Genomic DNA, 27,389 nt, shown 5'->3' with positions numbered 1-27,389 from the left:
TGAAAGGGGCCTTTGTTGACATATTGAAGCAACAGTGGAGTTCAAAGGGGAATGCATTGTTAAAGGTATAAATGAAAAGTGAGCGAAGGCAAGAGAAGACAAGGGCATCACTAAGTCATCTTACAACACAGGACAAGTGATACTGTGATAGTTCTCTTAACGGCATCTGTCCTCTGGCTTTAAAGTGTACAGAACAAGCAGTATCTGTTACTGTTAGGAAAATGTGTTTCTTTTGAATGCATGCCTAAATGATTAGGCCACGTTGTGAATTTAACTACTCATTATTATTAAATACCAGAGGGCATTGGAACTTCTGTATCTTCCCTGACTTGATGGAAGCCTTTCAGTGGAAGAACATAGCACTTGGAATTGAAAATGAGGACATCACCCTGTCTCTATCATATAAATAAATTTCCCACTTCATCATTAATGTATTTTTTATATTTTTCTTTTCTTTTTTATTTTTCTCTCATACTTTACATCCTGACTGCAGTTTCTCCTCTCTCTTCCCCCAGTTCCTCTCTCTGCATCTTCCCTTTCCCCTCCTCCATCTTCCCTCAGAAGAGAGTAGGTCTCCTAGGAATATCAACCTAACATGACATAACAAACCACAATAAGACCAAGCACATAACATTTCGTCAAGGCTCGATGAGGCAACCAGGAGGAGGAAAAGTGTCCCAGAAACAGGCAAAAGACTCAGAGACACCCCTACTCCCACTGTTAAGAGTCCCACAAGAACACCAAGCTACTCAACCATAACATATGCAGAGGACCTAGGTCAAACCTTTACAGTCTCCTTGCAGAGGACCTAGGTCAGACCTTTCCAGTCTCCTTGATCTCTCCAAGCCCCCATGAGTCTTGGTCAATTTATTCTGTAGTCCATGTTCTCTTTGGTGTCCCTAACACCTCCAGTCCCTTAGACCCTTCCTCCCCCTCCTTCAAAAGGCTCCCAAAGTTATGCCAAATGTTAGGCTGTGGGACTCTGCGTCTGCTCCCATCAGTCACTGTATCAAATCTCTTTGGTCTCTTTGATGATGATTTGTTGCAGGAATCCTAATTGGTCTTAATAAAAACCCAGAGCCAGATTTCAGGATAAATGCTGATAGATCAGAGAGACAAAGGAACAAGCCACAGCCACCTCCTCTCACTTCACCAACTCCACAGCCAAAAAAAGCTGAGCTCCTGTCTCTTCCCATCTTATAGTCCTCTCAGCCATATCACTTCCTATCTCAGCCTCCCTAGTGCTGGGATTAAAAGCTTGTATGCCACCCGATTACTGGAAACAAAGGCATGAGATGCCAAGTGCTGGGATTAAAAGTGTGTGCCACCACTGCCTGGTCTCTGTGGCTAACTAGTGGCTGGCTTTGCCCTCTGATCTGAAGATCAGCTTTATTTGTTAGATCACACACAAAATAGCACCACAACATTTGGCTAGGATCCAGTCCCAGAACACTCTGCAGGCAGGACAAACTGTAAGTTGAAGGTTTTGTGGATGGGTTAGTGTTCTAGTCCCTCCACTTGAGGCCTTGCCTGGTTACAGATGATGGCCGGTTCAGACTCCATGTCGACCATTACTAGGAGTCTTTTCTAGGGTTACTCTCATAGACTAAATGGAATTTCCGTTGTACTGGGTTTCCACCTCACCCCAAATTTCCCACAATTCCAGTCATTTCTTCTTGTGTTTTCTCCCTCTCCCTACACATGATCCTTCCTGTTACCAAACCCATCCCAACCAGTCCACCCATGAAATCTATTTCTCCTTCCCAGGGAGATCCTTGTGTCCCCCCTAGAGCCTTCCTTGTTATTTCGCCTCTCGGGGTCTGTGGATTGTAGCATCATTATCCTTTTCTTAAAAGCTAATACCCACTTATAAATGAGTATATACAATGTTTGTCTTTCTGGGTCTGGGTTACCTCATTCAGGATGAGTTTTTTCTAGTTCCATCCATTTCCCTGCAAATTTCATGATATCATTAATTTGACAGCTGAGTAATACTCCATTGGGTAAATTTACCACATTTTCTTTATCCATTCTTCAGTTGAGGGACATTTAGGTTGTTTCTGGCTATTATAAGTAAAGCTGCTATGAACATAGTTGAGCAAGTGTCCTTGTGATAGGATGGAGCATCCTTTGGGTATATGCCCAAGAAGGGTACAGCTAGGTCTTGAAATAGATTGATTCCCAACTTTCTGAGAAACTGCCATATTGCTTTCCAAAGTGTCTATAAAAGTTTGTACTCCTACCAGCAGTGGAGAATTATTCCCCATGCCAGCATGAGCTGTCATTTGTGCTTTTTATCTTAGCCATTCTGACAGGAATAAGATGGAATCTCAGAGTCCTTAGATTTGCATTTCCCTGGTGGCTAAGGATGTTGAACATTTCTTTAAGTGCTTCTCAGTCATTTTGGTTTCCTCTGTTGCAAATTCTCTGTGTAGATCTGTACCCCATTTTTAATTGGATTATTTAGTTAGTTGTGTCAAGTTTCTTGAGTTGTTTATATATTTTGGATACTAGCCCTCTGTCAGATGTGGAGTTGGTGAAAATATTTTCCCATTCTGTGGGCTGCCATTTTCCCTATTGATGGTGTCCTTTGCCTTACAGAAGCTTTTCAGTTTCATGAGGTCCCATTTATTAATTGTTGATCTTAGTACCTGTGCTACTGGTGTTCTGTTCAGAAAAATTTTCTCCTGTGCCAATATGTTCAAGCCTCTTCCCCACTTTCTTTTCTATTTGGTTCAGTATATCTGGGATTTTTTTCTGTTTGTTTTTGTTTTCAGTTTATCTCTGTTTTATTTTGAACTTTTGATCCACTTGGACTTGAGTTTTGTGCAGGATGATAGATAGGGATCTATTTGCATTCTTCTGCATGCTGATCTCTCGTTAGACCAGCACCATTTATTGAAGATGCCTTTTTTTCAGTTGTGTATTTCTAGCTGCTTTATCAAAATCAGTTGTCCATGGGTGTTTGCATTTACATCTGTGTCTTAAATTGGATTCCATTGATCAAAGTGTCTATTTTCACTCCAGTGCCATACAGTTTTTATCACCATAGCTTGTAGTACAACTTGAAATTATGGTTGGTGATAGCTCTGGAAGTTCCTTTATTGTACAGGACTGTTTTAACTATCCTAGGTTTTCTTGTTTTTTTTTTAGTATTAAGTAAAAAGTATTATTTTTTCAAGGTCTGTAAAGAATTTTGTTAGAATTTTGATGGGTAGTGCATTGAATCTGTTGATTGCTCTTAGCCGCATAGACATGTTTACTATGTCAGTCCTACCAATCCATGAGAATGGGAGATCTTTCCATTTTTTGATATCTTTTTCAATTTCCATCTTAAAAGACTTGAAGATTTTATCATACAAGTCTTTCACTTGCTTGGCTAGAGTTACCCCAATATATTTTATATTATTTATGGCTCTTGTAAAGGGTGTTGTTTCCCTGATTTCAGGGCTGCTGATTTTTTTTTTTATAGTTAATCTTATATCCAACCACTTTAGTGAAAGAGTTTATTAGTTGTAGAAATTCCTAGTAGATTTTTTGGGGTTTTCTCATGCATACATCATATCATCTGGAAATAACATTACTTTGAGTTCTTCCTTTCCAGTCTGTATCTCCTTTTTTTCTTTAGTTGTTATGTTGCTTTACCTAGAACTTTGAGTACTATATTGAATTGATATGGGAAGACTGGACAGCCTTGTCTTGTTCCTGATTTTAGTGGAATTGCTTTGAGTTTCTTTCCATTTAATTTGATGTAAATTGCCTTTATTATGTTAGATATGTCCCTTGTATCTCCAGTCTCTCTAAGACTTTTATCATGAAGGGGTGTTAGAGTTTGTCAAAGGCTTTTTCATCATCAAATGAGATGTTCCATTACCCCCATCACCCCAGTTTGCTCATGTAGATCTCATCCATTTGTGTTTTTTTTTCTTTCAGTTTTTTTATATGGTGTTTGATATTGACAGATTTTCATATGTTGAGTCATCTGTGCATCTCTGGGATGAAGCCTACTTGATCATGTTTGATGGTCTTTTTAATGTTGTCTTTGATTTGGCTTGCCACTATTAAACATTTTTGCATCAATGTTCATGAGGGAAATTGGTCTGTAATTCTCTATTTTCATTGAATCTTCATGTGGTTTGGGTATCAGGGTAATTGTGGCCTCATAAAATGGATTTGGCAATGTTTCTTCTGTTCATAATTAATATTTTAAAAAGTAAAATCTCACCATAGGATTTTTTTTTTCATGTGAAGTGACATGCAGAAATTCCTTTGAGAACTCTAAAGTGAAAATGTCACTAAGAGGAGCACGTCCTTATATAATATTTGTTACAGACCAGTGTTCCAATCATCTACTTGTATACCACATTCAACCTTTCTGAAATACCAAGCAATATTATGAGGTCAGTTGGCCACACTTTATAGCTGAGTAGCAGGGAAGTTAAGTGGCTTGTCTACAGTCAGAGCAGAGAGACTGTTCCTTTTTTGTTTTGTTTTTGTTTTGTTTTGTTTTGTTTTGTTTTGTTTTGTTTTGCTATGTATCCCCAGCTGTCCTAGAACTCACATTGTAAACCAGGCTGGCCTTGACTCACAGATATCTGCCTGCCTCTGCTTCCATATTGCTGGGATTAAAGGCATGTGCCACCACATCAAGGTGACTTTTACATTTTATTTATTCAGATTTTCTTCTCCACGACTTCTACCTGCACTTAAAATGGACTCATATCTAAGCCATACTGAAATCCAGTTCCTACTTGATTTTAAATTCTATTTAATAGTGACTATGATGAATTTGATAATTAATAAGTTATCTTTCAATTTGCAATATTTTTTGCAGATTTCATAATTTACAGTGTACTTGATTTTCATTGATCATGCTGATGAACCATCCTTTGTAACTCCAGAGTCAGTGAGTTCTGAAGATAGTGATGCATCAATAAGCCCCTTTTCTACCATCCAGGGTGCAGTGGAATAGATTCCAGGTATCCCCACACCATGGAGATGACCTCTATGCACTACTCCCATGGTAGACTTCCTTCCTTGGCTGGTCATTGCCATTCTGGATCCCTGTTGGATCTGAAGTCTAGCTTCAATTTTCCCCAAGAATATTACACAATCGTTAGCTTTCTTTTGGAGACATGTTCTAAGTTCTGTGAATTCCCTTCCTCTTTCTGCAGTCTTTCAGACTAATAAATGGATATACTGCATTTTCCCAGTTGAGATGTGATTACATGATACAACTTAAACCTTGATAAATGTTTCTCTGAAATTTGAATTCTGTGCAAGATTAGCAAAGCTGGTTGCAGCTCATGTATTATGGGGATGCTAGACTCATAGGGTTGTTAAACCACACTGTTCCGTTAGAGGAGAGTGTTTTTTTGTCCTTTTGTCAACCTGATCCTCTAATTTTTGTGTTGAATATATGAACTATTATATGTTATTTACTGATGATATCTCTTTTCTTGCCCCACTAGTGAGAGACATTTTCTTAGGACCACTGGTGTCCAAACAATATGCCCATTAAACAGTTTGGTCCCATGTACACCCCTTATAACACAGTTAGAGCTAACAACTCTTTCCTTCCTCTAGTTCTTCCAGAATTTCCATGACATGACAGCCAGAAGCTGACAACTACATCAACCAAAATACATCTTTGAACCATAACATTGTGATTCACCTTGAATAAACACCACGAGCTTGTTGAAACACAAACTACCAGAAACTAACCAACTCTTAACCTGGTCTGTTTGTCCTTGAGTTAGGTAGTAACTAACTGTTAATTTCAAGGTCATAAACAGTCTATCTTTCTGTCAACAGTCATCAGATGAAATACCACTTATCCTTGCATCTCATGTGGAGCATGTGAACATAGGCAAGTCAGACATGTACCATTGGACCCATTAATCAATCAGTCAGACATTCCCGGTTATAGCTGTGAAAATGCCAAAAGATTGACTGTAAGAAACTTGTTACGGCACTTGTTTGTTTATAGATGGCAAACATACAAGAAATATTAAGGATATTTTATTAACAATAGCCTGTCAGTTGAATGACTGACATAATGATGCCTTTAAAATGATGAAAGCCGGTTCTTAATTGGTGCTTAAAATTCTAATATTCAAGAACAGTCCATGAAAAGCTTGGAACCAGGCATTTCTGGTACATAGTAAGTGATCAATAAGTGCAGATAAGATAGCTTTGTTGATTTTTTAAAATGTATTTACTTTTTTTTTAAAGTTTTTTTTTTTTCATTTTACATACCAATCCCAATTCCTCCTCCTCCCATTCTCCCGCCTCTCCCAAGTCCACCCTGATCCACTCTGCAGAGAGGTAAGGCCTCCATGGGTAGTCAACAAAGTCTGTCTTACTAAGTTGAGGCAGAACCAAGACCCCTCCTTCCCCCGTGTGAAGTCTGAGCAAGCAGTGATCCACAACCAAGCACTGGGCTGAGCTCCTAGACTTCAGTTGAAGAGAGACAGGAGGGATCACAGGAACAAGTGAGGTCAAGATCATGGTGGGGAAAACACAGGGACAGCTGACCCAAACTTTGTTGATTTTTAAGCACACTAGTGACTTCTTCACTCCTCTGAGGATGCTTCAGGGTAATATACCCCAACATTTATGGGATGGAACTGTTAAACTGTGAATGCGCTGTACACAGTGTGGTAGGCGAATGCACATCTGAAAAAGCCACTGCCATTAGGATCTAGGGAACTCCTTTACTTCGTGAAGTGGATGACTAAAGACAGATGTGCAAGGATGCACAGGTGATGTGTTTTCTCTCTCTTCTCTGTAGATGCTGGTTCCTAGGTAGACTGAGCTGAAAACTGAAAAGTGTTTTTTGTTTTGTTTTGTTTTTGTTTTTTAAGAAAATATGCTACAAATTATGGATACTTATAAATAAAGCACCAGTAAAAAGCATATCAGATTAACTATGGATTAAGCTGAGTTTTTGTTCACAGGAAAAACATCATATATATAATGCTTGTTTAGCTAAAACATTCTAATTTCTAGTTATTCTCTTTACAAATGATCATTTCTGTCTCAGCAAACTGTTGTTGGGAACTCCAAATCCTTTCCATCTTTACTTGTTCTATTTTTAATAAAGTTACTGAAGAACAGCCCTGCACCAAGAGTTACATAAAGATCAGTGACAGGAGTGTCCTATTTATTTCCCTTCCTTTTAGTGTCTAAAAAGGAAACATCATTTTCTGAAGACAGGACTTAGATTCTGGCATTATTCAGACAATGAAACAGTGGACACAGGATTTCCATGCTGTGTAGAGGTGATTTTCATTGACTGTAGAGCAATAACAGTTTACGTATGTATATTCTATAAGACACAGTTGAATATAAAAGAAAAGGCCAAGCAGCCAGTATTGCACAATAGTGGTGCAGCACCATACTGACTGTTACATCATTCTAGAGTTAGAGCTACAGAAGACCACACCTCTATTGCCAACTCAAGAGAATGAATAAATGAATTCCGCCAACAGGAAAACATCAACATACAAATATAAGGGGAATGAAAAAGGAAACATTCTAGTTTTGCTTCACTTCTGATTGTCTCTGTATGCAGAGACTTCTTCGAATTTTGCCCCATTCAAAAGACAGATAAGACCTTTCTGCCTGTGGATAATTCTTTTACAAGTACAGGAGGTATTTCATCGCAAGATATTAGATGTGACTATATTTTCACTATATTTTTCTCTTCAAAATGGGGCAAAGAAACCATCACGGTAAATTTGATCAATTATGGCAGAATGATGCCGGAATGTATTAATAGTCTGAAAGACTATGATGGAGCCAAGCTGCTCCTCAGAAGGAATATGGAAAATCCATTAGAATGTCAAAAAGCATACATCAAAGAGTCCATATTTGTAAGTGGAGTGCATTGCTGAACAGGCAGTCACATAAGAACTAGGCCCATCCCTCCTGCAGGAAGACACAACATAATGTGACTTCCATTTTTAGAAATAAAATTACTGGCATTCTAACAATTGTGAAAATTATCAAGCTAGTAGAGAAAATACAAAAGCATGGAGGATGTTGTAATGTAGAGGATACTGAAAAATCCAAATAGTTAAATGTTTCTAAGGAAAGAAGTAATGTAGTTATAATTATGGAGATTTTTCTTTTAAAGTTTTCCTTTATAATGAAGTAAACTTTTAAAAATATTTCCAGGCAAATGTGACTTTGATCCATGTCTTTGGAGCATAGCATTTCTGACAAACATTGGATTATAACTATGTCAGCATGACATTTTATTTACAATTAAAATTATTTACTTCCCAGGGTGTACAGAAAATGGAGGGCATCATGACAAAATGATCTTGAAGCATAAGCATGACCATTTATAAGTGACCTTTCTGCATTCATTATATATTATTGGGTATTTTCAAGCCAAAATTAGATCATGCTGAGAGGCCATGGGAGAAAAAAACTTGTTCCTTTTTTTTTTTTTTTTTTTTCCTTTCCTTATCTTAGTTTACTTCTAAATTTTAACAACCAAAACCTGGAAAATACTCATAGCAAAATAAGAGTATCTTATAATACAGTAATCATTTTACTAAATAAAATCTAAAATTCAAGCAAACTTCAATATTCAAAAAAAATCAATATTATCCAATACTTCAAATAAGAATTTTGGCACATGTTATACAATCGAGAATGATGTTGACTTTGAGGTAGTATAGAAGGAACAGGAATAGATTAGCAAACATAAAACAAGTAATTAGATGTAAATTGTGTCTATGATGCTTAGGCTTTGTCTCTCATTCATGAATAGTTGAGGAAGGATTAGAGGATTTCAGTGGGAGAGGAAAAGAATATGATGAATGAGCCAACCATGAGTTTGTATGACATGATCCAAGGGTTAACATACAAATGCAATAGTAGAACTACGGTGAAAAAATAACAGCTTGTTTCTGTTAGGACCCTGGTCAATTCTCTTTACATGCAAATTGCATATTCAACTAAACCTATTTGTCCTAACTTCCAGTGACCTTGATCTGACAACTAACACAGAAATAAGCATATCGGACACTTGAGCTACAGTTTGAGGCCTCAAGATGGACTATGAGATAGCCATACTTTGCTGATTCTACATTTCCATGAACTTATCAAAGGATTTGTTTGGACTTTGGGGCAGATATAAATGCAACCCATGAAAAAAATCTCATGTGGGAGTTTACTGGGAATAAACTTGTTTGAAGCTAACATAGAATGCATGGGCAATTTACTATGAAGTAGTTTAATTCTGGTCACATTTCTATTGCTGTGATTAGACACTCTTACCAAAGCAACTCACAGCATGAAGTTTATTTTGCTTCCAATTATAGTTCACTGAGTGGAGGTTGAGGCAGGAACTTAAGCATCTAGTCGTAACCCCAGTTAAGAGCAGAAAGAAAATGAATGCACCCATGCTGCCTGCTTACTGCTGCTGCTGCTCTCATCAGCTTTCCCCCTGTCCTATATAGTTCGAATCCAACCCAAGAAATGCACCACCCACAGTGGACTGAGCCTTCCAGCACCAATTAACAGTCAAGACCACACCCCCAATCATGTCCCTGGGTCAACTTGGCCTAAACAGTTCCTCAGTTGAGACTCTTAGGATTCTAGGTTAAGGCAAGTTGATATTTGAAACTAACTATGACAAGTTTGATAAGCAAATTCTATTTTCTTAAAGCTTCCATTTTAATTAGATAACATCTCACTGAGAATAAATATTAACAGGCAATGAGATAATGTTTGGAAAGCCAGCAAATGTTTTAATGTTTTCTATATAAACTTCAAATTTCTCGTGAAACACTCACATATATCCCTTGAGTACCAACAATAAAAGTTCTGTTCTTGTTCAAATAAATGTGAAAATATTGATACATAAAAATATAGATAGAAATTCTCAGGCACTTTTGGGCCTTTAATTGTTTTTAACAAATTTTACTTAATATCTTTAGAAGAGTATTTTCCATTTCTTCTGTTAACTTGATCACTTTATCCAGACAGCACATGGCTTTACTGTAGTGACTTCAGATGATAAGAACACCATTTTAAAAAAAGAAAGAGTAACACTATCTTAAAGGAAACACTGATGTGATCAGCAGTTACCTACAACTGGAATTTGTAGCATGTTCTGAGAAACACATTGCTTTTGTGCTTGTTTGCTTTGGGCTTTATTTTGTTTGCAACAACCTAAGGTGAAATGTCATTTGATCATTTTGTTTATACAATTGATCACAATCTCTTATCTATCTGAGGCACTGGTAATCTAGGTAAATATTATATCAAGATTCTTTTCATTTCTTGGCACTGCAAGACATAGGAAGATATTGGTAATGTGTTAAACCTAATTAGACCCCCTCCCCAGATTGTGTGTGTGTGTGTGTGTGTGTGTGTGTGTCCATGCACACATGCTCTCATTATGTGTATTAAAAGGATCTGTGCATCTCATGATGCTCCTGTGAGGTTAGAGGATAACATTTAGGAGTCTTTTCTCTCCCTTCACCATTTTATGGGCACCAAGAATGGAAATGTCATTTCCAGGGTTAGAGCCCAGTCAGTCAGCAGGCTTAAAAACCAGGAGCTTTCACTAGCTTGCCTAACCCTCTAGTCTCACCCTTTTTCTTGTAGTGAATAATTTTTTTAGTATTAAATTGTTGTTAAAATACAAAGAAATGAATTTAGTCACAGCATCTTCATTGCAGCTGATCCCCCTCCTTTCTCTACTTAGTTCCCCTTTCAGTTTTCCAAGGCTGCCTCTGTTCTCACCTCCCTTAAGATCCTAGGTGACATGTCTAGAATGTCCAACAATCGCTGTCTCACACTTGAGAGTCTGTGACTTTGGTGGTTACTCGGTTTACAAGGCTAGATGTCTCAGCTTTCCCAAAATAGTGCTATAAGCTTTGAGGGTTCCTGGAGAACTGTTGATCCTATTTCAACATGAGAAGCCCAAGGAAACTGGTTTCAACACCTGCTGAGGAATACGGCAGCAATGGGATAGATGAATTTGACATAGAGAAAGAAGACAAACAAGCCAAAAAAATGAAAAATCAGTTTCTTTCTTACATGGTCTTTGGTCTGCCATCAGAAGGTACCACCTATGTTAAAGTTGGATCTCCCTACTTTAAGTAATATGATTAAAAAGGTGCCTCACTGGAGTGCCCAGTCACTCGAGTTTTAATTGATAACAGATCAAGGTCAAGTAGACACCTGTTATTAGTCATCATAGATAGACTAATACTATTTTCTTTGAAATGTGCTTAGTTATCATGAGAATGGATCTCATCCTTTTCTAATTCATATAAACCCATAAACTATTTCTAAAGATCATTTCTTTCCCTCACTTGTCATTTTTATTCTTCTACCATATACCATGGGACTATGCAGCACACACAATCATACTAGATATGGGAATTATGCTCCTGGACTCTCCATTCCTCATCAGTAATCCCCATTCTTTATCAATGGTACAGTGTCCAGCGATCTATAAGAAAAAACAAAAAAGAACTCAGTCTATTGGACTTAGGGAGCTCATTTCAAATGCAATATTTAAAAGTCTTCAAATGACTAATTTCAAAAGAAAGCAATTTTACCATCATGCTTTTCAATAATACCAACACTCTGGATTTCCAATGCTTTTTTAAATAGTTGCATTCTAATCTTTTGAAACCTCTCAGGAAATTGATATAGGGATTAGAGTCATCAGAATAGTCCATGAATATAATTTCCATAGTTTGCTGAAATTGTATTTTTTTTGCCTCCTTTATTTATAGGTCTCAGTAAACTAACTGAGCAAGCAATTAAATCATCTGTCTGATTCTAGCTATAGAACTATGAGCATAAGAATGACAGGAATTGACTAAAGGAATATTTGCTTCTCTTAGGAATATCGAATTAAGGCAGTCTCAACTGAAACAAACCTGGAAAGACATACTGTTCTGCTGATGCAACGCTCTGTGAGCCTCAGTGTTTGGTCTTTTCTTCATTGTCCCCATTTTGGTTGTATGGTTGTATTCTTTTCCATTTAACATGCTGTTACTGAGCTATGACAAAGATTCATGTTCAATCTAAGTTGAATGCAGCAGTTCAGAACATCAGACAGACTGTCTTATTCTTGGGTATCCCAAACCTGCTATTTCCACAAAAAGTACTTTTTTTTTTTTTTGGTTTTTCATAGCTTTGCGCCTTTCCTGGAACTCACTTGGTAGCCCAGGCTGGCCTCGAACTCACAGAGATCCACCTGCCTCTGCTCCCAAGTGCTGGGATTAAAAGCGTGCGCCACCACCGCCCGGCTCACAAAGAGTACTTTTGACACTGACATAATAAGATCCTGATTCTCTTACACTGCTGTAAGCCAAGAATTTAAAACATCACACACTTTTGTAAATACCATTTTTTTTTTTGATAAGGAAGCTCTTGAGTAAAGCCACATCAACTGGGATTAGTCTTTCCTGTAGTCCTAAATTCTCCAAATTTGTTTTTTAGAAGTATAACTTTAGATTTATATAAATTAGGAAAAGTTCAGGGGTAAATGATTCTAAAGTTAAACTACCAGGGGTGTCACACCACACTACAGGTGCCACCCTGGAAGATACGGTCTTAGTTACTTTAGTGTTACTAGAGACTTTATGAACTGAAAGTTTGTGGTTTCATAATTATGTTAGCTGTGAACTCCAGACAGAATGGCAGTGGCTTCCTGACAAGGATGCTATAGCTGTGCCATGACATGGTGGAGAAGCAGAGGAGGAACCAGCCACATGCAGAAGTAGAACATGTGAGAGGGTGAGTTAAGATAGCCAAGCTCACTTTATAACAATTCATTCTCTGGGAATCTAACTCCATTCTCAGAGAGGCTACATTACCTGGATCTTGAAGATGGTGCCTGTGATCTGACCTTACAGTAGGGTGTAGCAGGAATCTTCAAAGTTCTTATTAATAAAATCAAACCTGAGGCCAGTTATTGGGGTCAATGCTGTTAGATCAGAGAGACAGAACAAGCCATAGCTAACCTCACCTGGCCAGATCCTCAGCTGGTCTTTTTTCCTCAGACTGGAAGCTTCTGTGTCCTCATCCAGAATGAATCTCAGCTGAACTGTGCTGCTCGAAAGCCTGAAACTTAACCAGCCACATGCTTAACCAGCCAAATGCTGCTAGTTTCTGGTCCTCACGCCTTATATATCTTTTCTGCTTTCTACCACCACTCTCTGGGATTAAAGGCTGGCTTTCTGGGATTAAAGGCGTGTGTCACCATGCTTGGCTGTTTCCAATGTGCCTTGAACTCACAGAGATCCAGAGGGATTTCTGTCTCTGGAATGCTAGGATTAAAGGCGTGTGCTATCACTGCCTAACTAGTGGCTTTTCTGTTCTCTGACCCCAGATAAGTTTATTAAGGTACACGATATTTTGGGGAACACAATACCACCACAGTAGGGTCATCTTTTAAAGAGATCCATCAAGTCTCAATATCATCACACTTTAAACACAAATATAAAGCAACACAGGGTGGTTCCACTTTATGAATCTTTAAGGGATAAGCTATATCGAAACCATAGATGATACTATGACTATGCTTTTTAGTAACTAATTGCCATAAAGGCTAGATGCTTGATGTTTCATTCGGTACGTCCTCCACAAGATGTCTATAGAGAAAACAATACCTCCATCATTACAGAAGTTTCTGCTCCACATTAGAGATTACTTCTTTGTAGTTTTATTATTAGTTCTTAGAGAATTTTTTACAATGTGTTTTAGTCTTATTCACCCTTCCTTCAGCTCCTCTCAGATCTAGATACTCTTCCTTAAAAAAACCAACTTTGCCAATTTTTTTTTAATTTTAAACCCATGGAGTCTAATTTTAGCTGACCATATACTTCTGGATGTGTGGCCATCAATTGGAACATGGTCAATCTAGTAGGAAACCCACCTCTAGCAAGAATCTGACTCTTTTCCTCTACCAGCAGCTATCGGTTGCTAATAGCTCTTCAGTTAGGGAAGGAACTTCATTTCTATCTCCCCTATTCATGCTGAGATTTTGACTGGCATGAGTGTATGCAGGTCCTGTTCATGTTGTCTCAACTGTTTTGATTTCACCTTCTCTGTTACATACCCAAAGCACTATTTCCTTATAGTCCTCCACCAACTCTGCTTCTTACAGTCTTTCACAGTCTTCTGCCATGATCCCTATCCTTGGAAGGAGAAATTGTGATATGGACATAACATCAGGGCTAAGACTTCCACACTCTCCTTCTCTGTGTACCTTGACTAGCGTGTTGTCTGTGTGTTAGTTGTCATTATCACCTAAAGCAATCAACTTTTATAATAAAATAGTCTATAGCTTGATCCATGTAAATTTTCTAACCTTTACATATTGAAAGAATTTTGGTAAATAATAAATATTAAAACCTATGCTCCAAATAAGACTGCTTTGAGCATTATTTATAGTATTTAATATGTCAGATAACATCTCAACAAAAATAAATTACAGAATCATAATAAAGTAAACCAAGTCATGAGCTAAAAAGTAGAGAGGAGGAACTTTCATATAGGTTATGTCAGGTTCAAATGTATTTGAAGTGTATTCACTGGTGTGATATAGGAGAACATGATGAAAACACATTCAAAGAGTAATTTATGACTAACTTTTCCTGGACATTTGTTTCTATACAGTAAATCATTGGCCAGTTTTTTTTTTTTTTTTTTTTTTTTTTTTAAATGAGCACCATGTCTGGGGCAGATAGTAACTGTGTCAGGCCCCAAATATGATGTTTTAAAGCGAAGTCAAATGTTCTACTCATACTTTCCTACCTCTCATAACAGCTTCCTCATAGGTTGCCTGGGACCTGTCAGAATGTGTACTCTTATACTGTGCAGAAGGATTGAGAAAACTGCTATAAAAATGCAAATTTGGAGATATTAATAGACTTTTTTTCTCTCAAAGCTGCTAGGTATCAGTCAGAGAAATAACAGCATTTGTGGTAAATAAGGAGAAGGGTTTAAAATGTCATTTGCAGTATGGGTTTCTGACAAGTTTTTAAAATAGCAGCTTAAGTATAATTAAAATATGATCTGCAATGAACTTTTTCCTAATAAGGGGAGAATTTTAGAAGGCACATAACATTTGGGGACAAACATATGAATCAGAAATGATTTAAATTTTTATTTTGGAAATAAAAACTCACTGTCTTTTCAGAGAGAAACATATTTGATGAGGGGTGAAAACTATATTTATCTGTAGGTATGAGGGAAAGTATTTAGACTGTAGTTAGGAATTAGGTTGGTCTAGTAAAGTGGCATTACTAAGTTCTCTAAGATACATGAGATCACTAGGCCCACTATGTTTCCAGTACAAGGCAAGATTTCCCTCCTCTTGAGCAGACTTTAAGTCCAATTATAGAGCTGTTGGTTACCTCCAAGATATAAGTGCCACTATTGCACTTTTAGGGATGTCATGCTACACTGGTCATGTTGTAATTTGTAGGCACTATAACTGGGTAGGACTATTGATTGTTTCTCCTCTTTATCTTTTTGCATGCACAGTCGAGTATTGTGAAGCTAGTCTGTAGCAGGAATCTTAAAAGTTCTTATTAATAAAATCAACCTGAGCCAGGTATTGGGGTGAACACTGGAAGATCAGAGAGACAGAACAAGCCACAGCTGACCTCACCTGGCCAACTTCTCAGCTGGTCTTCTTTCCTCAGACTGGAAGCTTCTGTGTCCTCATCCCAATGGCTCTCAGTTGAACTGCTGCTCGAAAGCCTGAAGCTTAACCAGCTAAAAGCTTCTAGTTTCTGGTCCTCACGCCTTATATACCTTTCTGCTTTCTACCACCACTCCCTGGGATTAAAGGCTCGCTTTCTGGTATTATAGGCATGAGTCACCATGCTTGGCTGTATCCTTGAACAGATGGATTTCTGCCTCTGGAATGCTAGGATTAAAGGCATGTACTTACTACCAATGCCTATCCTAAGTATCTAGTGGCTTTTCTGTTCTCTGACCCCAGATAAGTTTATTAGGGTACACAATATTTTGGGGAACACAATACCACCACACTAGTCCTCAGGAGGATGCTTGAAGGTCACAGTTAGCTCTAATCGGACTCCTGTGCATGGCCCCTCTCCTAGATAAAGAGATATAGGAAACTATCAATGTAGAAAAGTGGCAGTGAGAGGTTGGCTATGGGAAGGAATGATGTCATTTGATCACATACTTAATGAGAATAGATCACAAGAAAATGTGATGAAAGTCATTTTCAGAAAAGGGAACATTTGCAGAGTCACCAAACAGGATATGTTTGAGAGGTTTTAAAATACATTTAATAGGTCACATCCACTCTGATGTGTGGACTTTTCTATGTTGGGACATTACTTTGGGGAAGAGTTTAGGTGGAATTTAAGTGGAAGAATTTCAGTACTGGGAGGCCATCCTAGGGTTTTGGACATAGGAGTTACCTGACCACATTTGCACTTCTCTTGTCTGTTATATTAAAAATAAGCCATAGGGTTCAGGAATAAAAGCTGGAAGTTGAATTAGCAGGCTGTTTCATTGAGTGATGTTGACACTTATTTTCCATATGAGCATTTATGGTTTCATTGTTAGTTGTAAACTACTGAATGAAAGTCCTTAAAAAATAATTTGTTTCTTACTGTGACACTCTTACCACAATAAATGGATACATATTCAATGAGTATGTAATGGAAGAAAAAGGGAGGAAGAAGGTGATGGAGGGAATGAGGAGGTGGGAAGGGAACGCTAATCACTTTGTATCTCCATGACAAATGCCTGATAGCAACAGGCTAAAAGAAGACAGGGTTTATTTTGGTTCATGATCTTGGCTGGGTGATCAGCTGGATCCCTTGACTTCAGGTTTATGTGGCAGCAGAACATCATGAGCAGTAAAAGGACATAGCAGGCAAGAGATGCTCACCTCATGATGACCATGAATCAAAGAGAGACAGGTAAGGTTCAAGGGTAAGATTTAGCATTTAAAGATAACCCAGTGACCTATACCCATTTATCATGGACCCCATCAATGAATAGATCTCTTTAAAATGTTTTAAAAATGTTTATTTATTTGTTTGTTTATTAGTAGTAGTATTCTCTCTCTCTCTGTGTGTGTGTGTGTATGTGTGGAAAGAGAGAGAGAGAGAGAGAGAGAGAGAGAGAGAGAGAGAGAGAGAGAGAAACTATTTACTGAGTCAGTTCTCTTCTTCCACCTTTTCACTGGGTTCAGCTACCAAACTGAGGTCACCAGGTTTGTATAGCAAGTTTGTTTCACTGCTTATCCACTTCATCATCCCAGGATAGACATTTTAATGAGGTTATTGTCCTCCTGGAGCCAGTCACTTCTTAACAGCCCCACAAACTTGGAACAAAGTCTTCAAACAAGAGTCCTTTGGGACACACTTCATATTCAAACCATGACAAAAGGATGAATGAATCAATGAATTAAATAATATTTAAATTTTAAATCTATTGCAAAAGAAACTCAGATGAAGGAACATATCTCTTCCTAAATAATGAGTTATGAAAGGGAAAGACAAGGATGCAGAGTGATTGCAGTGAGCTGTGCAGATGTATTGTTTCCCTACTTAAAAACTGAAAGTTTGGCATCACCTAAACGTCAATACAAACTGAACAGGCAGCCACAAGGAAGATGCTGTCTGCAGACTTACCAACAGGTGCTGACAGTTAGAGGAAACAGGAAGGAAATTTTTCTTTGTGGAAAATGGATGTTGCCTTTAAACAAGAAGGAAGTAATTATCTCAGCCTTCTGACTTCGTGAGTGGTGGTGAGCTCTCAAAGAAGTCAGGATCACTGAGCAGATGTTTATCATCAAGGCAGAGTCAAACAGAATTAGCCTCTCATGAGAAATCAGTTTTATTTGCAAAGAAAGATTTCTTGCTCACAGATGTACTTGAAGTTGGCACACGAATGAGAACATGTTGAATTTGAATCAATTGCTCCAATCCTTATGTTTTCTGTTAACTGTTAGTCAAATACCCTTCTGCTAAGTTTGGCAAAATAACAGTAAACAATAAACTTTAATACTAAATAAGATGACTAATCATCCAAGAATCAATCACAAGACTGGAGCTTATTAAACAACCTTAATTTAACCTCTACCATAAGATATTTAACATTTGTATACCAAATTTCATCACAAATGGTTTAGATGTGAAAAATCACTGAAAATGGGCAAAATTGAGGATGTCTGAATCACTTGACCATATTGTACAATTAAAAGAAAAGAATTATGTAATTCATCAAATGCAAAAATTAACAAAACTAACAAAATAAACAATACAGTCAGAAGCTCCTGGGGCATGATTCCATATGGCCATAAAGTGTTTCAGAAATTTGTGCTTGAAGGATTAATGACCTAAAAGCCTCGGGTATACTGAGAAACTCTACTCTAGACAGAAAAGTTGACTTGAGTGATAACACCTCTAGAGTTTCTGATAAGTTTTCTCACGCCCCCTCTTCCTCCCCATACCACTTCAAGACCTCAGGGTAACTGACCTGCAGATGGAATCTTCCATCCCCAAAGTTCCTCTTCCCACCCTCTACAGTCCCAAGTCCTATGAGCTGCTTGCTTCTGGAGATGTGTCTTCTCCCCTTGATTTTAATGTCATCTTCATCAGTCCTTATCTGATTTACTAAACATGACCACCATCAAGGACAGATGTCTTCACCTGAGATAAACACGTAAGAAACTTCTGCTCTCAATGTCCTTCAATCTGTGCCACAGCCATGATCTGAACATGATGTCTTTTAATTCTAGAGTAGCTATTGGCAAAAAGGTAGTCTGGTTTTGGTCATTCAGAACAAAGTCATTGGTGATCTTGTTGATTTCTATTTATTTTGGAGTCTTCATATTATTAATAGATCCTGACAGCTCCATTCTTGAAATACTCAAACTCTTCCTCCTTTTCCTTAATCCAAGCTGTCATTTTCCCCATGGCCTAGATTGCTACAAAGGCTTCCTAACCATCCCCTGCTGGACAACAGTCTCTGAGCAGGCACTCAGAGATTCCTGCTCCCCTCAAATTCCCATCAGTGTTTCACATAAGTAAAAGATAAAGAGAAGTGGATGCAGGACTGATATGATCCATGCCCGCTCAACCTGTTACATTTTCTGTCCTGTTATCCATGAACCTCCCTTGGATTCATTCTACACACTGTTTTTCTATCTTTGGAGTACTTTGGACACACTCATGCCTCAAGGCCTTTGCACTAGATGTTTGGTCTTTCTAACATGATTGTCCCATGGATTTTCAGAGTCCATTTCTTCCAGAATTTCTTTGAAATTGACAGCCTCTCCATAAGACTACACTCTAAAATTACAAAACTGTACTACACTTGTGTCTGTCTTTTTTTTTTTTTTTTTTTTTGCTACATTTCTTCCTTGGGCTTACTCTAACAACATATTTTATTTTTCCCAGTTGGAAAGGAATCATCAAGTTGTCTCTCACGCTAAAGCCTCAGTAAATATTTTTATAAATGATCAGCTAATGTGTTTTAGATCATTCTTGTCCTAATATTTTCATTTATTTCTAACAACTGAAAGGAACTAAATTTAGGACTTTGACCATACATGATATGTTGAAATCTGATTCTTTTACATAAACCACAGCAAGAAACCATATAATCAGAATATAGATACCAAAAATTAATATCTGTAGGAGTAAAGATTATACATGAGAATCCTAAACCAAGGATTCCATTATAACTTATTACAGATTTTAAAATTTACTATAATAGGTGCATACTAGAGACAAAATGACACACTGAGAGCAATGGACACTAATTTGTACCTGCATCTCTACTTCCTTGTGTTCTACAGGTTCCAACTCTGAGAGTGTCTGTAACTTCATCTTCAGGAGAGTAGGTGACTAGCTAACTCTGCACACCCTTTTTCTAAGCCCTAGTGCCATAATTCCTTTTTAGTAAGTCTTGTGTAGTGCAGTAGCACCATCAGAAAGGTGAGGAGAGTTTGGACATTGGATATTTTACAGAAAATTAAAGCAGTGTGTAAATAACTCTTTTTTAGAGTATAATTTTATTTTTATTAAGAAATTTTATTTATTTACATACCAGCCACATATTCCACTCTCTCCCCTCTTTCTGTTCCTCCAGCCTTTCCCCCAACCCATTCCCCTTATGCCCTCCTCCAACAAGGTAAGACCTCCCATGGGGAGTCAGAAAAGCCTGGTCCATTCAGAAGAGGCAGGTCCAAGCTCCTCCCCATGCATCAAAGCTGTGCAAGGCGTCCCATCATAGGTAGTGAGCTCCAAAAAGCCAGTTTATAAACCAGGGATGGATCCTGACCCTACTGCCAGGGGCCCCTTAATCAGACCAAGCTATACAACTGTCTCAGTTATGCAGAGGCCTAGTCCAGTCCCATGGAAGCTCCACAGGTATTGGTCCGCAGTTCATAAGTTCCAACTCATGGTTTGGTTGTCTCTGTACATTTCCCCATCATGATCTTGATGACCCTTGCTCATATAATCCCTCTTCCCTCTCTTTGACTGGACTCGTGGGAGCTCGGCCTGTTGCTTGGCTATGGATCTCTACATCTGCTTCCATCAGTTACTGGAGAAAGGCTCTATGATGATAGGGTATTCACCCAATCTGATTACTGGGGTAAGCTAGTTTAGGCACCCTCTCCACTATTGCTAGTAGTCTAAGCTGGGGTCATCCTTGTGGATTCCTGGGAACTTCCCTAGCACCCAGTTTCTCCTATCCCATGATATACAGAAACTATAAATATCAGCATCCAGAGTTCGTATTCATAGCCCTTCCATTGTAGTTGGATCATTAAAATGACTAAGCTTCTAAGTCTACACTCCATGTCCCTCAGATCACAGGCAGTAGATTTGTTTCTAACATCGTCATTGTCGTCATCATCATCATCGTCATCATCATAGACATGTGAGGCAGATTTTATCTGTGTAATTGGACTGGCCTTGAACTTGCAATTATCCTATCTTAGTTCACAATTATTGGGATTACAAATATTTGCCACACACCTGGTTTTGTATTACCCCCCAAAAAGTATATTAAATGAAAATTTGAGGCCACCTTAGGTCAATCAAATACTACTAGAGAACCAGGGTGATGAAGAGAACTATTGTCCAATGGTTCCAAAATGCTGGTTGGAAAGAATGTCCCAGAAAAAAAGGAGCAAGCAAGAGGCCTCCACAATGTCTACAGGAACTCAGTCACAGCAGGTGTCAACTTAAGATTTGACATTAGGAAGAGTTCTGACCCTGTACAATGGAGATCACTAATCAAATGATGCAGTTTTGACTCTTTAAAAATCAATATTTAATAATCAATATTAAGGTTAAAATTTTTTAACTAAAATAGAAGGTTGACCACTGTCAAGATAACTGGCTTTGTGTAACCATCACCATATTGCCTGTTAGTTACCACAGATCACAGTAACTTTAACAACTTAATTTTAAAAATCATAACTTAATATATGCTTCATCAGTTTCCCCACACAATCCAGATCCCTCATTAAACATTAGAAAAACTAGAAACCTCTTCTAGCACATGTGATATTCCTGAACCAAACAAGAGAAACTTTTCTACACATACAACAGAGTTCATTATTTTCCTTTATGCCACAATAATATTTCCTTATAGTTATATTAAGGTAAATGGTTATAACTTCACAATTCAAATGCTTATATCTGACCAGCCATTCACTGAGTTTATTATAGAAATATCTTGACACATTTATAAAGAGATAAATTTAAATTTATTTCTATATTATTCATGCATATGCTTCTACTCAAACGAATGATTGTTTATTTTCTGTTTTACCTAAACCATACATTGAATTTATCACTTATGTGACACCTTAAGATGTTATTCATTCTTTGTGGTAGGTTATGTTTTTTTATTCTTACATACAAAACTTTCCAAGAATGCACAAAAGATTTAGAGAAAGTTTTTTTTAAAAAATATTTTACTATTATACATATACACAATGTGTGTATGTGTGTATGCATGTATTTGTACTTTATGTATGTATGTGTGCATGTGTGTGTGTTATAGACATACCTATCACCTACTGAGTCCATTGTTGCTCCTCTGTACTTATGCTTGAGGCTGACCACTGGGGTTAGGCTGACACAGGGTTTGTCCTGGAGAAGACTGCTTTCTATCTTAACAGCCATTGGTTGCCTGTAAATCTTCATCTAGATCTCCATCTGGAGTCTTGTGAAACATCTTTCTTTAATGGCATGTCAAACTGGTATTGTCTTTAGGAGGTATTGTTTAAGTAACCATATTGCTGAGATATTGTGGTGCAGGGTAGCCTCAATATATTGGACTTTTCAATATTATCCTGCTGAGTGAACTCTGTTCCCATAGCCTTTGTTTACTTCCCTGGGAGAATCAACTACACCTTCCCAGAAATGCTTCAGGTAAGAATCTCCCCCTTCCACAGCAATGCTGTTCGCACATTCAAAATATGTTATGCCAGTAGCCTCCATTGGACTTGAGACCTTCTGTCTCCTGAGTTCATCTGGTGATAGTAGTAAGAAATACCCTGTGAATGTCTCATTGTTTTTGTTTTGCCCCCCTCCCCCGCTTTGAGCAGTTACCCAGATTAAAGCTCCACAGAATGCCAGTCAAAGTACTCTTGGACAATCAGCCTTGGGTCCCATGGTCCTGCTGAATCACAATTTTAACTTCAGTTCTTTGGTACTGGCCATTGGCAGATGGAGACAGTGCAGCATCTCTGTCATGTCAAAAGAGCATTCATTTGAGAGAAAGGGACACTACCAATTCAAGGGCAAAACTGATGTAAATACCCGTACTTAGTTTGAAATTCTCTATAAATCAAAAGATTTAGATAAAAAATATATTGCATATTTCACCAGTATCCCCATGGATATTACATAGAAAGCTTGCTAAAAAGTACCATAGTAGCGGTGGTAGCGCATGCCTTTAATCCCAGCACTCGGGAGCAGAGGCAGGCGATCTCTGTGAGTTCGAGGCCAGACTGTTTCCAAAGCGAGTTCCAGGAAATGTGCAAAGCAACACAGAGAAACCTTGTCTCGAAAAAACCAAAAAAAAAAAAAAAAAAGTACCATAGTAAATAGGTATGTTATTATTTTTAAAGATTAGATTTATTATAGTTATTAAGTTATATGAATATATGTCTGTTTCTGTGTGAGTGTGTGAGCACAGGTAGCCACAGAGTCCTGAAGAGGTTTGGATGCCTGAAGCTAGAGTCAGTTGTGGCTTCCTGATGTGGTCTCTGTAAAGGCAGTACATGCTTTTAACCCTGAGCCATCTCTCAAAATCCTTTCTGGAGTGGTTAAATTCCCAAAGAGTTATACAGTTATTGATCTTTTGTCAATTACATTTAACTTGTAAATAAAAGCAAAAGAAAAAAATCACACACAGCAATTTTGAGAGGAATATTTCTATCCTGAAATCCCAACCAGATTTTTTCTTTTTGAGTCTCAGAAGACGGAGGTCTATTCCATTTCTAAATTTTTTCTGCTGATATTTCCCCAAGTAACACTAGTGGAAATTAAATGCTTCTTAGCTTCTGGGGAACTGTAGTCTTACCCAGCAGTTTAAATTTAAGGTACTTTTCTTTTCACCTTTCCTTACTTCCATCTGACAAGCTTCAGGCAGAATTTAAACCAGGAATCATATACCTCTATGTTACAGTAATAAAATAGAAATGAGCTTTCTACAGAACCTTTACTTGAATCTTACTGCTCAGTAGTGCCCTCTCCCATTCCAGTAATTTTAATAAAAGTTCAACATTCTCTTTCTAACAGAAGACTAAGGAAAACTGGAGAATCTCGAACAATAAAAGTTTTGAGGAAACATGGAATTCTATATAAATATGTAAACTAAACACCAGTGGGCAGTCACTTCAAAAAAAAAAAATGGCTGTCCTTCTGAAAAGGTATATGAAAATCTATTACTGCAGAAGCTTCCTGAAAGTAATCTCTCTCTTCTCTCTCTCTCTCTCTCTCTCTCTCTCTCTCTCTTCTCTTCTCTCTCTCTCTCTCTCTCGTAGAATTATCCCAAAGCACATTAATGCACCCACTGGACACTGCAGGCTAGCAAATAAAACCCTAATGTCAGGAATGTTATCTTGTTTGGACTTCAATCGTCCAGCCAGTGGTATTGGCTGACTAGTCCTATGGCGTGGTCTCTCTGAGTACTTCCTGACTGAATAAGAATGGAGGAGAGGGTTGGAGCTCTCTTCTGGGGTTGGAGCAGGAGCAAGCAGCAGAGAAGTGGGGCTTGCAGTTGTTCCATCACCTTGGGCAGAACAGCAGGACAATGACAGCTGGATCAGCAGTGGCGTCTACTACTTCGTTTTGTGTCATAAGTGTATCTTATTGATTCATTTCCCTGATAAATTTTGCCTGGCCCATTGCATCAGTGCCCCACACCATTATCTCTACTGAAGTTGTTGGTTAGTGGGTATGGGTCCTGGTAAATCTAAAATACTCTAGTGTATGGCCACAAATAAAAAGCATAAATGCATCATCAATGGACTCAATGGTTTAGAAAAAACGAGAACACAGAGTTATGTAGATATAGATCGGGGGTGGATCTTGGAGAAGATGGAGAAAGGTGGTGGATGTGATATCAAAATGCAATATATGTAATTCTCAAAGAATTAATTGAAATATTTTAAATATAAAATGCTAATAACTCCAGGGATGTTTTTATAAGTATCTTAGTTAGGGTTTCTTTACTGTAAAGAGACACCATGATCACAGCAACTCATATAAAGGAAAATGCTGTGGATGTTCTGTATGGCAAATGTGTTGCTCTGATTGGTCAATAAATAAAACACTGATTGGCCAGTGGCTAGGCAGGAAGTATAGCGGGACTAACAGAGGAGAAAAGACAGAACAGGAAGGCAGAAGAGACACTGCAGCCCACCATGACAAGCGCATGTGAAGATGCGGGTAAGCACAAGCCACGTGGCAGGTATAGATTTTATAGAAATGGTTGATTTAAGATATAGAACAGTTAGCAAGAAGCTGCCACAGCCAGGCAATACAGTTTTAAGCAATATAAGTCTCTGTGTTTACTTGTTGGGTCTGAGCGCTGTGGACTGACTGGTGACAAAGATTTGTCCTGACTGTGGCAAGGCAGGAAAACTCTAGCTACAGGAAAACATTTAATTGAGGTGGTGGCTTACAGTTCAGAGGCTCAGTCAAACTATCATCATAGCAGGAGCATGGCAACATGCAGGCAGACATGGTGCTGTTACATCTTGATCAGAAGGCAAAGACAACGAGTGGATTGTTGACACTGGGTTGCTGAGCATAAGAGACTTCAAAGCCTGTCCTCACAGTGACATACTTCCTCCAACAAGACCATATCAATTCCAAAAAGGCCACACTTCCTAATAATGTCACTCCCTCTGAACTTATGGAGACCAACTACATTCAAGCTAACACACAAAGAATATGGGAATTTGATAAATGATGCCACATAGTTCAATTAAAGCTTGATTTCAGCAGTCTAAGTCATAAGAATTCTCCTCAGGAGCATCAAAATTACAATGAGAAGCATGGCAAGGCTTCTAAGAGCAAGGTATAAGTACAGTTTTAACTCAGAAAGGCCTGAGGCTTTGACTTGCTAGCAAATATTTGGTTAAGTGATCATGTATGCCATTGACTGGTTCTTTATTATCATTGCAAAGGGCAAGCCTGGAGACAATGAGTTGAGATTCCAATTAAAACCTGGGGACCCATGTACCTGCATAAGACCCAGCCGCCTGTCTGTATCAGCTCACCTGGAACTTCAAGGAAGACTGTTTCCAGAAAAATCCAATAATCCTGAGCAATTTTACGTTTAGTAGCTCTGGTTGGCTTCATTACACAGCAGAGGATGGGAATCACTGATGGGTAGGGCAGGAGGCAAAGGATTCTTTGAAATGCACTTCATTCAACCATATTAGAATTCAATAAATACATTACGAACATGTCTACCTTTCTCTAAAATGTTGCTTCTGAGCATTTATCCTACTGACAAGTTCACATTTTCCTTTGCAGTTCTAAAGAACAGAAAGTTCTATAGCTTAGACAAGAAGTTTGAGTACTTTTTCCTATTTCTCATGAGGTATTATTAATTATAACCAAACCAGCTTCCTAAAATTATAGTAGCAGCAGAATCTTTACTAAGTAGCTCCCCAGTGTCATACTCCTGCCTTTTAGAATAGTCTCGTTTTATTATATGCTGACTTCCTCTGCTGGGCCCTGGGAACTCATGTAACCCCACTTCAGCTGTAACTTTGCCCTTTAGAAGGAAAGGTTGTTCTCAGAAATAAAAACAGAGAGTAGAAAGCTAACTAAGAGAGCACAAAGGTTTCACAAATGGACAATTAAAATTTCTATTCATGCAACAGCAGCTAATTTCTGAAGCCTGTTTAATTCACCCCCTACCTTGACATTTACCCTCTGGACTCCAGTGCAGACAGAAGTTGAAATCATATAGATAGATTGACTTTGGCATTGTTTTCACTCAGTCTGCTTCTAGTGTCCAATTAGAGTTTCTGCAACCACGGAGATTGCTCTTCCTGCTTTTTTAACCTTCAGTTAAATCTCAAATAAAAATCTTCCTTATTAGTTTTACGAAAGAAGACAAAGAACCCAAAAACTAAAGTAAGGAGATAAGGGAGAAAAGTTTCACTTCCTTTACCCATATCAAAGCCAAGCTGCTTTATAGATGCCTTTTTATATGTCATATCAACGTGTTCTTCACAAGTCTGAATCTTGAGTATTATAATGCCAGCTGAAAAGACTGCAAATTGGGATGTTCCCACCATTAAACTACAAGATCAGGCTCTACAGAATTCTCCTATGTCACAGTTAATTCTCTTCTTACCTGAGACTTATCTCTGAGCAAAAATACTATATTCCTATAACTCTAAGCCCTGAAAATGTCACAAAAGTCTATGCAAATGACTTATAATTGCAGATAATCAGTTTCCATAAGTATTTTCATTCAAGAATTCATACTTTTAGTGACCTACACTGTAGGTGAGAACCTTTCCAAATAGTTACAAGTAGCTTAATACTAAGAGCACTCAGCTATGTCCACTGAACAATCATTATGAGTGAGCATCGGCTGAATCGCTCTTTGGAAATTAATTACAGTTAATCTTTACAATGTTCTATCACTTAAGTGCTATAATTATCCTCACATTATAGATGATGAAGATGCGACAACCAAAGTTGCCAAAGGTCACATAGCTGGCAATCTACAAAACAGTCATTTGAGGATAGGAAACAACCACTATAATTCAAGAGTGATGTTAGCCTTAGTGTAATAAATTATGCCAGCCTCGGTGTGAATAATAAATAATGCCAATCAAAAGTGGTTCCCTA

This window comes from Peromyscus leucopus, unplaced genomic scaffold, assembly GCF_004664715.2.
Source record: "Peromyscus leucopus breed LL Stock unplaced genomic scaffold, UCI_PerLeu_2.1 scaffold_463, whole genome shotgun sequence".
Classification (NCBI taxonomy): domain Eukaryota; kingdom Metazoa; phylum Chordata; class Mammalia; order Rodentia; family Cricetidae; genus Peromyscus; species Peromyscus leucopus.
This window is presented reverse-complemented; position numbering follows the sequence as displayed.